The sequence below is a fragment of the Cygnus atratus genome, chromosome Z, assembly GCF_013377495.2.
Source record: "Cygnus atratus isolate AKBS03 ecotype Queensland, Australia chromosome Z, CAtr_DNAZoo_HiC_assembly, whole genome shotgun sequence".
In the NCBI taxonomy this organism is placed as follows: Eukaryota; Metazoa; Chordata; class Aves; order Anseriformes; family Anatidae; genus Cygnus; species Cygnus atratus.
Genome location: NC_066396.1, coordinates 72029032 through 72043210, shown reverse-complemented (window position 1 = coordinate 72043210; position 14179 = coordinate 72029032).

Below are 14179 nucleotides of genomic sequence, written 5' to 3'. Positions count from 1 at the left end.
ACCTTTATTTTCAGAGAGTATACACCTAATAATTAATACAAGTGGTTGTTCTGTATTTATACCTAATCAATGCTTGTCAAGTGACAAATCACATCTCATTGCACATGAAAAAAAGTGGTATGTAAACAATCCTTTCCTGAAAAAAAAAAAAAAAAAAAAAAAAAAAACAGTTTTTCCAGTGGAATTTTTTCCAGAATGGAAACTGAAATCAGAGTAGAGCTAAAATATGTAGTTTCCACATAAATTACTCGCAAATCCGGTTTTAATGACACAGGGACTTATGTCTCAGGCAGTGATTCCAGGTCATTTATTTCCCCTGAAATCATGGAATAGTTAATGACTTCATAAGTCTAGAAGTAATGTGATTTGGGTAATTTAGACTTTTTAAAGAAAATTTAACATCTAATTCCCTGCTGATATGGAGTATTTACAACATGAACCAATTTTATCAAAATCCAGCAGGAAGATGGAAGAGGAGAAAAAAAATAAATAAATCTCATAGCTTTGTAATCTTGCTTTTGTAGGTTGTAAGTTTTGTAGGTGTTTGAAAAAGTTATGAGTGGTCATTATGATTTCTTCCATGTATGTAGTACAGACAGTGGTTACTTTTCCTATATTCTTTGCCCTTCCTGTGCACACAGAGCACCAGGAACATTTCCCCAGTCAGTCTCAGTCTGAACCTAACCCTGTACTTCCTCAGGCCTGGACAAATATCAGCTGAAGGCTGCTCTGAAAGCAGCAGCCAATGTCTCTGAGGGCAGGGCTGCTGTCTGAGAGGGACGAGGACAGGGGTAGGTGGTGGCTGTCAGGTCCCCATGCAGTTGGGGCAGGAGCAATGTACAGTTCTGACCCAGGCAAGCAAAGCACCAGTGGTGATGCTAGTGGGGCTGGGGGAAACTCTGGGGCAAAGGGCCTGGGTCCTTAACCCAGTTCCAGTGATTTCAATAAGATTTGTGTTGTGCTTCAACTAATAAGCAAATACTTTTCACTAAGGATGCCAAATTAAGAACATTTCTGGAGGTCTAATTTTACCCTTTAAAAGTTTTCATGCAACTGAAACATAAACTTCTGAAAAGGTAAGTTTGAAAATAAAAAATTTGTGATGCATGTCTTCTACTCATTAAGTTTTCCTATTTGGAAAATATTTACTACAGTGTATTACAGCTAAATTAAATATGGTGAATGGATATCCCCCAAAAGGATAAACTAAATTAAACCAGGAAGAAACCAAATCTAATTATATCACATGCAGTATAATCAAGCAGCAGGAATTCTTTGTTCTGATTCAGTACTTTGAATTTGGTAAAACTTACATTTCATCGATTAGAATATATTTTTTTCCACTTTAAGCCAAAAAGGCTGGCACGGAAAGCAATAGAAGACAAAATATCTTTCATATTTTCCTACATTTTAAATGCAAAGGACATATATCAATTAACAAAAAGTCTAAAACACCAGCCAGTAGATTATACTATGTATTACACTCATTCTGCAACATCTACTTGTGTAAATTATTGGAAATACATATATATATGATCTAGTTAATAACATTACACTTTAGCTTTAACAATCCATTAAGCTTTAAAATATGTCTCCCTTTACATCAGGTAGGTACAAAAAACTGGTACATCAGGTAGGTATAAAATACATTGCAACATACCTATACTCTAGAAATGGATACACAAATAGACAGAAAAAGACGTGGTAAACAAGAAAAGCTATATTGAATATCTTGCAGGAAAAGTAAGTAATATAACAAGAATATTAAATCTTAAAAGAAATGGACATAAACGGAAGATGCAAATCTGTGCCACTTGCAGATTAGAGCACACATCAAACACAGCTTTAAGTATCTGAATGTCTTTGGTGGTTTTTGACCATGCTGTTTTGGGCAGGGTCACTGGAATGACACAAGACAGGTTACACATCACTCTGAAGTGCCCAGAGTCTGCCTCACCCATCCAGGGCCGGACCTGGATTTTTGTGTTTCTGAATTAGTCTATTTGCATGTTCATTTCTCAGAGCATGTCCTCTCTCCTTGCTCTGTTAGAAGATAAGAATATTTAATCCACAGGCATGCTTTGTAAGACCTCATTGTATGTGATGGTAACATGGGTTTCCTCACTACTTCTGCTACTTACTGTGCAGTAATGCACACATTTCCAACGTTTCATCTCTTGGAGCTGATCAGCAAAGGAAGGGTTATTTTTCATGACATTTTAAGCAGCAGAGACACTGTACACAGAACAGTAGCCAATAGTGAGACTTAATTAAACATAGCAACAGTCAAGTATTTCCATGCTAGCCTATTGGCAGATAGTATCACTCCACAAGTATCTGTCTCCAGTGTACTTACTTATCCACCTACAAAAAGTACTCCACTTGGATGGATCTGAGCTTACAGATTGTCTTCAAGGACTGAAAGAATACAAAGCTTTCCGTGAAAATATCCAATACATGATGTCTTGCAATACTCTTGGGAATGCACAGTACATGAATTCAATCTAACTATGAATGAATGGTGAGAAAACAGGCAAAAATGTAATAATATACAAAAACATCAAATTGCACACATTCCTAAATCTCATAAATATGGAATAGCTCAACAACTTCTAATCCTCTGGTTTACAGACCAGAAAAGGTAGGATAGTTACTACATGTTCCTTTAAAGAGATCAGCACTTATAGCTTCTTTAATGGAAGAGTAGTATCAGTTTACAGGCAACTAAAGAAACTAAACAACAGTCAGTGGCAGCAGTATTCTGGATGTTTGTTTATGCATGCTTATACTGGTAATGGACTGCTCATATATACATGTAAAATATGTGAGTGGATGATAAAAACCATTGTTCTCATTTAGGTCTGTTAGTATTAGAGGAGTTTGACAGTTATCTGGAATGAAATATATATATATTTTGCCTAATGCCTTCATCATTGTTAAATAATGCGCTCAGTATAATCCCATACCCAAATGAAATCATTGAAAAAATTTTACTTGTAGTAGTAAACTAAACTTCTTAGTACTTAGGAACTCAGGTAATTTTTTTTTTTTTTACTCCTAGAACCACCTCCACTAGCTGTTGACATAAGTGGAATAGATTTACTGAATGCATGTACACATCACTTTAAGAGACTGGACAAAAAACAAAATATACACAATATAGCTCTATTAATGTGTATTAGTTAATATATTATGGGGTTAGGGTGTGTAATATAACTACACGTCTTGTTATAAATGCAAATTTCTGTTAATTTAGTTTCAAGGTACTTGCAGAAAATGACTATTACCACTCATTTTGACTTATTATGGAGTAGAAATATCATAACCAAAACTCCTCTTCTTGATGGGGCAGACTACTTCACTTACAGCACATCAGTTTAAAATACTTACATCAGCAGGGCGAAAAAGTGGCAGCTAGATGTCAGCAAGCTTATTAACGTATATAATATTCACTTCTGCAAAAGGAACTGCTTCATATTGTCTGTGAATTTGGGGTTGGTGGTGCCAATTCTCATTCTGAACTTTTTTCATGAGCACTAGTTATACTCCACCAAAGTATCACTGGTGGTCTGAGAAGTCTCAAGACTCTATGGTAGCTCTGTGATTTAGAATAACTCAGGTCAGAAGCAGGTTAAGAGAAGTAAATCTAAACCAGGTTTTAGATCTTATTCCATGAAGATTTGAAACAACGTGGTCTTTGTTGAAGGACATGTCCTTCCCAACATAGCTGGATATCCAAAGCTTCTGTTTCCAATTCTACCATATAAAGATAACAAGATAGTGAAATTCTGTCAATGGACATTTGTAGCTTTTTTACCACAAGAAATAGAAGAGCCACAAAGTCATTTGTCAGATATCTTTCCCCAGGTTTACATTTATCAGTACCTTTTCCCAAGGTTTTTGTTTGTTTGTTTGTTTGTTTTTTTGTCTGATTAAGGGACAAAGAACCGGAAACTGCATGCAAGATTTACATTTCATGGTAATTCATGGCTGCAATTGTCAGCACTGGTGAGACTACACAGAGAATGCAGGGTCCGTGTCTTGGCTCCTAGCCCAGTACAGACTACAGACCCTGATGTACAGCAGTGAGTCCAGTGGAAGGCTCTCACAATGGTCAGGGCTGGAGCATGGGATGTAATGGGGAAGGCGTAGGACACTGGATTTGTTCAACCTTGGGAAAAGGAAGGGAAGGGGAGACCCCACTGCAGTCTGCCTTGTGGGAGGATACAGGGAGGATAAAGCCAGACTTGGCTTCTATTAGGCTTGTTGTAGGTGGAGGAACAGGAAGCAATAAGCACAATTCCGAACACGGGAAATTCTCCTTTGACATCAGGAAAACTTTTTTCATCATGACATTGGATCAACATTGCTATGGAGCTCAGAGACTTTGAGTTCTCCATCCAAAGAGAGATTCTAACATGAACTGGACATGGTCCTGAACAACCTGTTCTCATTAGCATGGCTTTGACCAGGGGTTAGGACTAGATAAACCCACAGGTCTTTTTATTATATCATTAAAATCTTGTATTATTTTATGATTTTATGATTCTCAGCATACATAGCGGTTTATTACTACCTTTTCCTGTTTCTGAGCCTGTCCTGTTCACACAGTCAGCAGTTCGGTGCTGTTCCCATACACTATTTAAGTAAAGTCAGGATCATAGAATCATAATAATCATACAATAGTTTGGGTTGGAAGAGACCTTAATGATCATCTAATTCCAACCACCCTGCCATAGGCAGGGACACTGCCCACTGGACCAGCTTGCCCAAAGCCCCATCCAGCCTGGCCTTGAGGATTTTCAGGGATGGGGCATCTACAATTTCTCTGGGCAAACTTTCTTTCTAATGTTGTAGTGGGTTTACGTGGCAAAGTTTTGGTAGCAGGGGGCCTTAGGGGTGGCTTTTGTGAGAAGGATCTAGAAGGTGCCCCATGTTAGGTAAGGGCCCCACTGCTGACCAGAGCCGAGCCAATAAGCGATGTTGTTTTGCGCCTCTGTGAGAGCATATTTAAGACAGGGAAAAAAAAAAGCACCCTGTGCCACACAGCAGCTGGGAGAGTGAGAGGAGTGAGGAACAGCCTTGCAAGCGCCAAGGTCAGTGAAGAAGGAGGGGGAGAGGTGCTCCAGGCACCGGAGCAGAAGTCCGCTGTGGCCTGTGGTGAGGACCATGGTGAAGCAGGCTGCCTCCCTGCAGCCCATGGAGTACCATGGTGGAGCAGGGTTCCACGCTGCAGCCCTTGGAGGAGACCACTGTGGAGCAGGTGGACCTGCACCAATGGAGGCTGCGGCCTGTAGAAGACCCCTGCCGGAGCAGATTCTGGGCTGGACATGTAGCCCGTGGAGAGGAGACCACGCAGGAGCAGGTGACCTGGCAGGAGCTGCTGCCCGTGGGGGATCCAGGTTGGAGCAGTTTGCTCCTGAGGGATGAACCCCGTGGTACGGACCCATATCTGGAGTAGTTCTTGAAGAGATGCTGCCTGTGGGCAGCCCACACCGAATCAGTTCAGCAAGGACTGCATCCCGTGGGAGGGACCCCACAGCACAGGGGACGAGAGTGACCGAGAAGGAGTGGCGGAGACAAAACGTTTTAGACTGACCATGACCCCCATTCCCCTGTGTCGCTCAGGGTGAGGAGGTGGAAGAGGGTGGATGGGGGGGAAGGTGCTTTTGGTTTCTTTCCTTTGTTTCTCACTTCTCTAGCTTGTTAGTAATAGGTAATAAATCTTACTATCTCCCTACGTTGAGTCTGTTTTGCCCGTCACGATAATTATTGTGTGATCTCCTCGTCCTTATCTCAACCCTTGAGCCCTTTTCATCGTATTTTCTCCCTGTTCCTCTTTGAGGAGGGGGAGTGAGAGAACGGTTGTGGTGGAGCTCGGCCACCAACCCGAGTAAAACCACCACAAATGTCGAACTTAAATCTATCTTCTTTTAAAATCTATCCTCTTTAAGATATTCAGATGGTTTACCTGCATTCTGTTGAGGCTTTCTAAAGGCCCTTTATACAAAAAGCAGTGAACAGGATCACTTTGATTTGACACTCAAATTCATTCAATATGAAAATAAATAAATAAATAAATAAAAGGTGGACATTGAGGAGGGAAATATCAACAACAGTAGACTGATATTATGGCCAGCAAATAGTCTTGTTTTTAAAAACAGCAAAATAAAGCATATTTTCAATGTATAGTCAGTGCACATGACAGCCCAGTTCCATTGATCACTTAGCTACTTATGACATGCTGTAAATATGTGACAGGGCAAGGAGGTACAAAAGAGTAAATGAAAACTTTTATCAGCTGTGCTGACTTTAGCAGAAGAATCTAATCTGCAATAAAAATGGGTTCTTTTAGATCAGGTTATGAGAGGAAAAAAGTGTATTACAGGGATTATACCGCATCTACTTTTCATATCTCCTCACTAAACAGATAAAACTAATGAGTAGATCAGAGGTGTTGCTGCAGTCTTATTGCAAGTCTACCACACACAAGCAACCTTGCACATCTAGTGCTACAAGATTGGTAACATTTACCTTGTCAGAAATGAGAAGAATTATTTTAGAAATCCTATAGAACTAAATTTGGGGGGATTTATTTTTGTCTTAATACAAAATAAAACATATTTTCTTCTCACAGGTTTTTGCTGAGTGCTTCTTGCTGCATTTTTAAGAGGGTCTTCTAGCTAGTCCACCAAACATGAGTTAATCTTCTTATCCAGCATTATACATAAGATGTCTCCTACCCCCAAATTAGGTGAAACTTAGAGCCCCAGGATACAGAAAGTCATCTCATTTGACTATGTATCCCTTACCGAATTATTTGAATTACTTAGAGCTCTTGTTTTCATAGAAATTGAAGTCAGAATGGACTATCAGACTATGTCTCTTAACTTCCTTAGTATGCTACTGTTATAAACCCTCACACAAGACTTGTGCACTGTAAATGCTGAGATGAATTTAGTATATTATAAATTTATCATAAGGATAATTATCAGTTAAGGCTGTTCAGAATTTTCCCCACTCAGGCACCATCAGACCCAGTTGCTAAACGTTAAGAACACATGACCTGGACAAGCTTGAAAAGTAGGCCCACATGGACCTAACGAGCTTCAACAAGTCCAAGTGCAAGGTGCTGCACTGGGGGTCAGGGCAATCCCAGACATTAATACAGACTAGGATAAGAACTCATTGAGAGCAGCCCTGCAGAGAAGGACTTGGGGGTTCTGGTGAATGAAAAGATCAACATGAGCCAGCAGTGTGTGCTTGCAGCACAGAAGGCCAACTGTGTCCTGGGCTGCATTAACAGAGGAGAGGCCAGCAGGTTGAGGGAGGTGATTGTCCCCCTCTGCTCTGCCCTTGTGAAGCCCCACTTGGAGTACTGTGTCCACAGCAGCAGGTCCAGGCACAGATCCTGACTGACTGCTCAGAACCAGTGAGACCACACCAAGATTGCAGGGTCCCAGACTTGGCTACTGGCACAGGAGCAAGTCTAACAGAGGGTCCTTGATATGGGCAGGGTTGGAGCATAGGTTGTATTCTGTGAGGTTTAGAGCACTGGGCTGATACAGCTTGGGAAATAAGAGAGAAGAAGGTGAAGAAGACAAGGATGGAGGTGTGGGACGTTATTAATGTCCACAACCTGAAGGAGGACTGCAGTATGGACAGAACTTCGGGGTGAGCCTCAGAGCAGCTGTGAGGTCTCCATCACAGGAGATGTTCAAACCTTGATTGAATGAGACCTGAGATCCCTGCATATACATATGGTGATCATAAACTCTGCAAGAGCCTCTGCAGCAATATGTTTTCCTGCTATTTGACCTCCTACCTAACAGAATAATCATTTTCCAATGCTGAGACCACACAAGGTTGTTAGATGTAAAGAAACAAGGAAAATTAATACGACCACTCATTATTGATATGTTAAATACATTATGAGGAACTACATGACAAATGCCAAAAAGCATGAGATAAATACATATTTTAAACCAAAAATAATTAATGTTTCTTGCTGCAGAGTTTTGGAAAGAAAAATATTTAGTCATTCAAATACAAGTCAGTCTTCTCCTCAAGCCTCTTGTAAATCACAGTCTTTCATGTGAAAACAGGTTTTCAAAATTTCATTTTCTTATAGAGAGCTAAATGTAGACATTTTTATGTTATTTTCTTCAACACATTATTGAGCATGATTTTGGAAATAAATGTTAGATACAGTTGTACACAATGAACTTCATCTTACTTGCAATCTAATCATTGTACTTAAAATAAACCACATGTTGCTCACAGAATTTGGCATTTCTAGGTAAAGTCTGCCCAGCATTAATTTATAGAGCAAGCTGTTGTGTCTCTAGATAATATACAGATTCTTTAACTGCACGCATTTAAGGTAGATTTTGAAAAGTCCTCTTAGGGAGAGAAAGGAGAAAGAAAAATGAGACAATTTTTTTTTTTTCATTTGTTATGCTGGATGTGAGTATAGTTTGGACTGTACCACAGCTGAACTATTCAGTAACATGTATTTCTCTGTCTCACATTTTATGACTTTTAAATATCAGTACTTCGCTCTGTGAGACACACAACCTCTGAAGCTTGCTGCAGTTCCTTAAATGAGCACAGAGCAGACACTACCTTCCCAGCTCACTGAGTCTCATGCCCTGTATTCCAATGACAAAAGCCAGTGTCATGCTTCTCACCATCTAGGTTCTTGCTCCCAAGCCACTTATATTGAATGAAATATTGCCAATTTCAGTTACAAGGACTAAGAAATGAGAGGCAGGAAGATGCACCAATGTGCATGAAATGCATCAATAAATACCACAGGTAAAAAGGTTACTAAGGAACCAGGTATCTCACCTTGGAGAAGAAAAATCATATGAGGAGACAGCAAGAAAAGAAAGGTCATCTTGCTGCTTCAGACCACAACTCAAACAAGTGGAGGCAGAATTTCCACAACAGTTTTAACTCTCAGTGTTTCTCCTCTATGCTAGTTTCTCTGTCCTTATCTTACCAGCCTAGCCTCAATGAAGTGACTTGTATGCAAGGCCACTCCATGAAGCTTAAGAGCTGCCCAGATATTTCAAATGTCTTCTGAACATGTCTTCTGAACATGACTGCTGAGGCAGTCACCGAGTGCAAGGGGCTGGTGGAGCCATGATCCCCCAAACCCAGCCTGTGGGCATCTGGCAGATCCATTACTGCTACAACTAGCAATCATAGCAATCATAGAATAGTTTGGGTTGGAAGAGACCTTAACAATCATCTAATTCCAACCACCCTGCCATGGACAAGGACAACTTCTGCTAGATCAGGTTGATCAAAGCCCCATCCAGCCTGGCCTTGAACACTTCCAGGGATGGGGTATCAATACCACCTAGTAATCAACACCACCATTTCTGTAGGTTGGTCAATTTTCCCATGTGATGATGGCAGCCATTGGATCATTCTCATGTACTGACCAAGATTCTGCTTGTGAAACGTCTGTCAGCAGCAAAATTTAAATGTTTTAATTCATTAACCATTTAATGACCTGATTGTATTGATTCAATTTCTCTCATGAGAAAGTCAATGACACAGCCAACAACAGACATGAAAAAAATAATCTTTATTTAATACCATTTGTCTTCATGTTCACCTGTTAGTTCAAATCAAACGTACCTTAACTGTTTGTGTTGTACCTTGACATAAGCCTTGATGGTAACAATTATTTATATAGTATGTCATATTTTCTGAAGGTTGTTCTAAAATGTGAAGGATGCTGACAATTTTTTCCTCAAATCCAAACAGCTCCATCATCTGGGTATGCAGAATAAAAGGACAGAAATATCTGGTTAATCATTCAAAAAATGTTGTAAAGAAATTAACTGCTTTAATGTTTACTGAAAAAATTATTAGTATGAGAAAATATTCTTGTTTCCTTATCTTTGTTCAGAAGAGAATGAATTGAGAACCTTAATAAAATCTAAATTAAATGATTTAAGTAAACATCTGATCCTTAAGAGTTAATTCTTTGCACAAACCTATATAATTGGGTAGTGTGGGTAAGGTTAATTAGATATGTTTTATAGAGTTCTATAAAAGTGATACACAGTATGACTCTCAGATAAAGAAAAAAATCAGGAAATATGATTAGAAACACATGACTGTAATGCTGTGGCTAAGATTTTTAGATGTGCAAGGGTTGGAAATGTCTAAATTACACCTCCCACAGTAACAGTATCTCAGCACTAATGCAAACATAAAAACATGGAGCCTAATGCTACTTACTGTACAGCATGATACATATATATATATATATATATATATTACTGATTAGATTTATTTAGGCCTGTTCTAGGATTCTGATGCTCCACAGAGTATTTCAGTGACATTCAGTTCCCAGTTCAGCAAAGTATTTAAGCAAACATCTAATGTTTGGCAGGTGGCCAGTCTTCTTGATGACATCCTCAATCACATAGTTATAGCTAGAAACAAGTTAGTGTTTTGCTGAATGAAGGCTCTGGAAAACCTATAAGAAAAGTTCTACATAGCCTTTTGTCAGTTTAATTGTCTTGATTATAAAAATCACCCTTTATCTAGATGGTACTACTTACAGAGTTGACAAGCTTTCCTTTTGTAATTTTTGGTAGCCATCAGTTATGGGTTCCAACAGCTACCCGAGACCCACATAGCCATGAAATGAACAGAGCTGATATCAGTGTTACGATGGAGTTCAGCCAAAGCCTCTATGTGGCTCTGAGATGGAATAAGTTGTATAATGTTCTGCATGTAATATACTTCAATCTTACCAACTGTATTTCTTTTCAAAGGTGCTCATATAAGCCTAGCATATGCATCTTGCATTTTGTATTTGTCATTGTCTTGCAAAGAATAGCTACATTCAAGCTGCAACTAATTGAAGACCTGATCCTGCATCTTCAAATAATCAGTCTCTGCTGCTTCCAATGTCAGGTGAAAGCTCATGATGAACCACATAGCGTTAATCTAGATCATATGAGGTACAAAGCACAGTTGGCAAGTTATGGATTTCTGAGAAACACATGATTAGTGGAGAAAAAAATTACACTGAATATAGACAGACAAACATTTTGGTAGGCATTGTGACAGACATAAAGGTGGTAGACTGCTGTCTACCATCTGTGAGATGACTCCATCTAGCCACATTTAAGGGACATCAGAAACTCCAAATACGAGGTAAGCAGATGAAAACATAACTTGGATTCATTGTAATGACTGCCACTAACCTCGTAGTTAATGGATCAAGAAATTCTGGTGAGACAGTGGCGGATGTTTCCTGGAAGAAACATTTCCGGGAAAATATGCATAAAGAGGAAATTATATGAGTATGCAACTAAAACAGTCCTTCTGAAAAGACTTAGGTAATTTACACCAGCTAGGTTACTCATCATCTTGCTAGAGAAAAATCTGCTTACCTTAGAGGCTGAGAAATACAAACAGAAAGTGAAGAAAAAAGAAAAAAAAAAAAGAAAGAAAGAAAAAAAAAAACACAATAAGAACAAGCTTTTTGTACAGATCTAAGAATAGAGTGGTAAATGCAACATCCTTTTTTCTTATGCGCATATCTCTAACAGCCTCCAGAATCATTCTGAAAATATTTCGATCATTAAGCTAGAATAACATTTTATTTTTCCCAGAGATAATTAAGATAAGATATGCCTTAAGATAGTGGCAAATTAATGGGCTGACATTTTTAAAGGAAAGGAGTGCCTTTAGTGCTTACCTTTAAAACTGGTGTTGTGAGCCACTTTTGCGAGTCCTCAGCTCCCTCATTCGGTAATTTTTGGTGACACCTAGAAAACAACAGTGAACTCTTTCAGAATCTGCATGGTGGGTTAGTGAAGCAGGGAGGTGGCAGGGAACAAAAACCCTGAGTTGGCCAGTATTAGCAAGAAGCTCCATCTCATGCAGCTTCCACCAATGCGGTGGTAGGTTTAGAACAGCAACTGCTGAAGCATTTAGGGGCATAGGAGCAGAGGGAAGGGGCATTTTCCTCAGCTAGTGGATTGTTTTCAGGAAAAAAAAAAAAAAAAGATGAACAATTACTGACTGGAAAAGGTCTGTGAGTTTGGGGTTGTTATTTCTTAAAATCATATGTAGACAAAGCCCAGACTGCACTTTTTTAGTACTGGTAGAAGGAGATTAATTAGCATTGACAGAAGTCTCAGGAGTAATGTATAGTATGGTACTGCCTGCTCCCATCATTGTAGAATAGAGAGAAACAAGTCAAAAAGGCAGCGGGAGGAAGGAAGGGTTTCTTCTTCACTCTTTTTGACCAATAAATAATAAATAAATAAATAAATAGATGATTAAAAACAAAAAAGTTAGATTTTCTTTTTCTTTTCCTTTCTTTGATTTCTTTGCCTCTTCTTCAACTAAGTGTTTGATTTAGCTGCTTTCTTTACTTTTTCCAAACCTTATATGTAGTAATGCTACATGAGTAACAGTAAAGGTGTATGTGCTTCTTTTCTGAAGGAAGTACTTTCAGTGCTTTTTGTGGTGCAGTGCAAGGCTGCCAAATTTAGATAATGCAGACCAAGGGTCCAAATTAGTCAGATTAGCCTGGATTTCTTTTTTAATAAATCCATTACAGCACACATTATTCTTAGTCCCCAGATTCTCATGCTTTGCTTTTTCCTCAAAAAGGTCTTTTTATGAAAACGTCCTTAAATATATTTTCTGTTTCTTCAGGAACGGAAAAAAAAAAAAGTGCTAAAATACACACTTGTGCTATTGTTTTTCATTATATTGGAAATATATTTTATCCCCTAAGTGTATAAATAATAGTTAAACAAAACACATTATTTTTACCTAGTCAATATTTGGAAACACAGCCCTTTCTATTTTTCCTATTGATTTCCAGGTCATGAAGACTTCATCCTGCAGACCTCAATCAGAACCACTTAAAGATATGAAAATATCTACCAAGGTAAAAAAAAGAAACTTCACTGAAAGGTTGCACCTACAGCAAAAATTAAATAAAACATAATTGCTTGCTGTCAGTCTCATCTAGGTTAGTACGAGATATTTCATTTTAACTAATTTTTGAGAACTTCCTTGTTTTTTTATTTTTTTATCTGAAAGGACTAGTACTTGCAGAAAAATCCTGCACATAAAAGATAAACACTGTCCTTTTGGTAACCATCACATTTCAGAGTCCCACTGACAGACAAATAGACCCCTCCAGCCCCCAGATGACACAAAATAAAATGGTGAGATTTCTCATACTAGTATTTTGAGGGTTAATCCCTTTGTGATCACACTATGTGGATTTCCACATTGCTCAAGACTCTGCACCCTGTTTCATAATGAAGTGTAACAGGAACCTTTAGAATCAGTTTTTTTTATCTCTGATTCTCATGTCCAAAAAATATTACAGGGTTTAGGTTTCAAATAGGGAAAAAAAAAAAAAAAGAAAAAAAAAAAAAAAAAAAAAAGAAAATGCTATTATTAATTATTAATAATGTTTGCTATGTTTTAAAAAGATTAAAATATGTAGGACACTTCAAATAACATCCCAGAAAACAGAAAACATCTTCTGATCCAAATTAAGTGGAACAAAAGTACTAAAAAAGAGTAAGAATGAGGAGTTTTCAAGTTATGTAGTGGTGTTCTAATGAATATTAACTACCATAACAAAACTTGCTGCCTAAAATAAAACTATTTCCCCAACCTGTTAGCACTGACACAGGGTTTCTCACTGCCCAATGGGGTTTTGTTTTAAAAACGTATTCTGTTGTTACTGACACATGCAATCTACAGGCCTTTTTTTTTATTTTTATTTTTTTTTCCAAAAATATCCTTGGCATGTCCTTGTTTAAGCAGCTAATACTTTTCCAGAATTAGTAGTTTTGTGAATGTAGTTCTGTATATTATTCATTGTACTTGACAGGATTTAAAATTCAGATGTATTTGTTTCTATTTCATTGCACATTGTAACAATGTTAGAAGAAAGTTAAGGTTTTGAAGGCTCTTAAGTGGCATAGATGGAAAATGGACTCCAAAGGGACTTAAGCCTACCCACAAAAAGCTCTTTAAAACCTTTTACTGATTCATAGCAAGCTGTAAGGTAGGTGAAAAAAAGGAAAGCAAAAATAATGGTAGAATACAGGAGAAAAGCTGTGTGAAAATTATGAAAGATATAAAGGCTGAAATCTAAACTCCCAAC